This window comes from Trichechus manatus, unplaced genomic scaffold (assembly GCF_000243295.1).
Source record: "Trichechus manatus latirostris isolate Lorelei unplaced genomic scaffold, TriManLat1.0 scaffold00398, whole genome shotgun sequence".
Classification (NCBI taxonomy): domain Eukaryota; kingdom Metazoa; phylum Chordata; class Mammalia; order Sirenia; family Trichechidae; genus Trichechus; species Trichechus manatus.
Window position 1 is genome coordinate 125,941 of NW_004444334.1, and position 4,276 is coordinate 130,216.

Consider the following 4,276-nt stretch of genomic DNA (forward strand, 5'->3'; position numbering starts at 1 on the left):
TGCCTATGGCTTATGGCACAGTTACTGTTGCTGGCACTAGATTATATGTGTGAATGTGTGTGTGTATATATGTGTGTGTGTGTAAAAATACAGAGAACACAGCACTTAAACAATTGGACATTTTTCACATGTACAATTCAATAAAACCCATTATATCAATAATGTTGTGTGAAACATCACCAATATTCATTGCCAAATTCTCTGTCCCCACAAATAAAAAAACTTAATGCTACCTAGACAATGATTCCTCCCTTTCCTTATCCCTCCTGCCCCTGATAACCCTATTAAACTTTAATCTCTATATATTTGCCTATTCTAGGTATTTCATCAAAGTGTTCTTACCCTCCCTTACCAGCTTCCCAAGACTATTGCTTCACCTGGATTATGTATCTCAATAAAAAGTTTCAAAATCTTGTTAGTCATCTAAGCTGCAAATTTTAGAGACATTTTTTAATCCATTTCTTCATCCTTCTCATCCAATCTAGTTTCATTATACAGTACTTCTAGGATCCGTTCCTTCCCTTCTACAGGAATTTAGCTGTTACCTGCACTATTAGACGAGCCTTATAAATAGACTCCCTGGATTCTATCTCTTCCTACTCTAAGCCATAGCAATAGCAGCAGAGTTGTTTTTCTATAGGATAAGTCTAATCCTATTAGAAAAATGAAATGACCCTCAATTATCTATAAAATAAAGTAAAAATACTTATTATAATCCAGGTCTTTCATATTTTTCCCCAAACTACCTTTCCACTGGCAGCTGCCATTATATACTTCTCCATATGTGCATTAGCATTGATGTACATATGGAGAAGTATATAATTAGCCTTGAACTATTTTGAACAACTATATCATTTTTCATATAACCTCCTAAATCTGGAAATATTCCATGCTTTGTATTTGTGGTTATTGTTGTTCTTACATTTTTTTAATTTTGTAGCATCCTTTCAATTTCCAATTAAAATATCACATACTCATTGATTCCTTATCACAAGTTCCTAATCATGCTGTATCACTTCTCCCTCTGTGTTTGCTTAGCAATTACTAAAATCTTACTTGCTTTGCCACGAGTATTATAAGTTTGTTTTTGACTCCCCAAATTATAACCTACCAGAGATGAAAACTGTATCTCCAACATACACAAGAATGCTCAGTATATACTGAAAAACTAACTTGTTGAAAATAAATAAATGGAGAATTATTCTAGTTTCCACTCTAAATTATGTCAAACCTTATAGGTAGATGGCATATGATGCCAGGGATTTTCCAAATGTGTTCCCTGAGCATTAAGCTAGGACATAGTATTAACCTGCTTCAACAATTTGAGATGAAGAATCACTCTGACATCAATCTCTAAATATAGAGGCAAAAGATCCCTTAAATATTGCTGCTATCTCATTTTTATGTCTGATCATCAGGGGTTTCCTCCATTATCTCACATGCTATCCTTTTTATTTTATATGAAAACCACTATTATTGGGCTTGAAATGCCCCTAAAATAACTAAATTGCTAATAACAAATCTCTATTGCCTAGACAAAAGTCTAACAGATTTTCAAAAAGAGGCTAGAATCAAGAGCTTTAACTCTTATTGCTATATCTTTTCAATTGTTTCATCTCTAAACTTTATAAATAAGGAATACACTGCATGCTGTTTGACCAGAACAAAAGCTCCACTAGCACCCTTCAGGAGACACCATCTCTTTGCCTTTCCACTTTCCTGGTCTCCTGTCTTTGGTATTTTCTGTCTTACAGGATCATCCCCAGAGTGAAAGGTAACTTGGTATCCAAAAAATTTGGACTTCCTGAAAGGAAAGAAAGGCCACGTTACTTAACGACTGTCTCATGATGTGGGACACCTACCTTATCAAACTCATCCTTGGAACCTCTGTGGGAACTAAAACTTGAAAATAAAATTCATCATGGAAAACTTTGACTCCACTAGAATGCTGCATAAAATATTTGGAAATAGAAGAGAGTATCAAGAGCTTGGATGTGATATTATTATAGTTTTACAGAAAAGCTTGGGAAAATGAAAAAGAGGAAAAAGAAAACAAAAGATGAAGAGGGTAATTAAAAAACCTGTCTAACAAGTGGAAAGAGTGAATTAATATTCATTACACTGTTCAACGACTCTTCATCATCTATAGGGTAGAGCCCAAATTCCTTAAACTAGGTAATAAGGCACCTGATGCTTTATTCTCATCTAGATCTACAGCCTCACCTATTTAACATCAAACCATCATCACACATAACATCACACAGAAATGCGGCTCCCTATATATGTATTTGAGTTGCAAGAGTCCATGTTGAGAGAGAGACACAGGCAGAGAAAGACAGAGAGAGGGAGACAGAGACAGAATCTTAGCTTCCAATATCCTTTCACATTCATCTATGGCCCCCTCATTTTTCACAGTTTTTTAAGTCACCAACTGCTGAACTATCTCTAACCTGCCAAAGAGACTTTGCTGTTCTCAGTTTTTCTAAAGCTTATTTCATGTGTTCTTGTCAAAATACTCTACATGTCACATCCAAGTTATTTTTCCTGTCTGTCTTCCCAATAGACGTGTGAACCTCAAAACTATGCCTTATTCCACTTTGTATCTTCAGAACATAACCTAATATTTAAATAAATGAAATATAAGTGCTTAATAAATAAGTAGAATAGTCCATGAGTGAATTAATAATGATCCCAATTAGTTCATTTTATAGAAGACTGGTTCCCTTGCACAATACTATGTGTCTCCTAAGTCAAAACACTTTCCGTGTTCCCCGACTCTTCTGTATGTTCAATATATTTTGTTTCATTTCTTTCTAAGACTAAGACTGTGTCCTCCCTGTGAAAAATAAAAACTTGTCCTAAAGCCCTCCCTTCTTCTTGCTCTGGTTTCAGTCTTTATGCTTATTACGTTTTCCACCATCCAATTGCTCTTTCTGTCATTTGACCACATTTCTTATCTTCCACTACTGTTAACTAGGGGTAAACAGAACACTAGCTCATTGGAAAACTCAATAATTTTGAAATTTAACATACAAATAAAAGGCTGGAGTGTCACTCCTCTTTTCAACAGGAAATCAAAGGAAACTAAAGTTTAAAATTCCTTCAAATCAGAGTTCTGGTGCCCAGTGGCATGCAGGTGTCCTCACTCTCAAACACTTCATAGAAATATCCATGAAGTTTTCCTGATGAAATTTGCCAAAATTATCTCACCTGTTATGATGCTCTAGGGTTCGTCTTCCATTTGGACCAGCATAAGAAAATCCTCTACATTACTCCACAGAACAATATCACCGGTGCATTTTATCCATGGACACTTTAGAAATTGCCTCAATAGCATCATCAATGGTCTTACTTTTTTACATTAGCTGTGGCCTCAATGCCTTGGTTGGTAATTGAGATATTCACTTCCATGGGGAGCAAATTACCATCCTGTGCACAATACTTGTCCATCATGTCTCCAATTAGTAAAATCATGGTAATACAATATGAGGATTAGTTGGCCAAAGAGGAGGCCCTATCTAACACACTATGGGAATTATTTGGCTTCCTCTTAGAAATTCTCTGGGGACTCATTAGAGAGATGGAAACTTTCTGGGCATCGTTTGTGAAAAAAGACATCAATGGCAAATACTTTCTTCTGGTTTCCCTACCTGGTGCATCTAAATCCTCATTTTTACGTTGGAGAAAAAGATCCTTCTTTAAGCCATTTCACATTCCCACTTCTGAAAACTAGAAGAGAAGGAGAAATATATGAAGAATGGAGGGCAGAATGCTAAAATGGCAGAGGTAGCATACATCTTGCAGATACATAGGAAACATGTTTGTTCCTGGAATATAATGTGAGCTTGATAAATATTTTTTTAATTGGAAAACAATCATTCGTGTTTGGGGTATGGATAAAAATGTGAAAGTGCCTGGGTATAGGTTTCAGCAGAGCCCATCATCTTTGTCACAACTTCAGGTCGTTACTGCTTCATTCTATCAGTAAGTCCAGACACTGATTCTGGAAATAGGGGAAATGCTAAAAACTCGCAGATGTCTCTCTGAGGAACTCATCTGAGGGTCATATAAATCATATCAGAGAGGCTTCAGGCTTGGGACAGTAGGAAAAAAGCCCAAGTTCTTCTTTTAGGGACTTTTGGTATCTCCTCTGACCTTAATTTATGTCAAATATAGGTCCGTATCTAGGTCTTCAGGAATTACTTTGCTAGGAAGATTCAACCACAGGCTTATCTTCCTTGTAGGTATAGAGAAGATTAAAGATGGTCACACATTT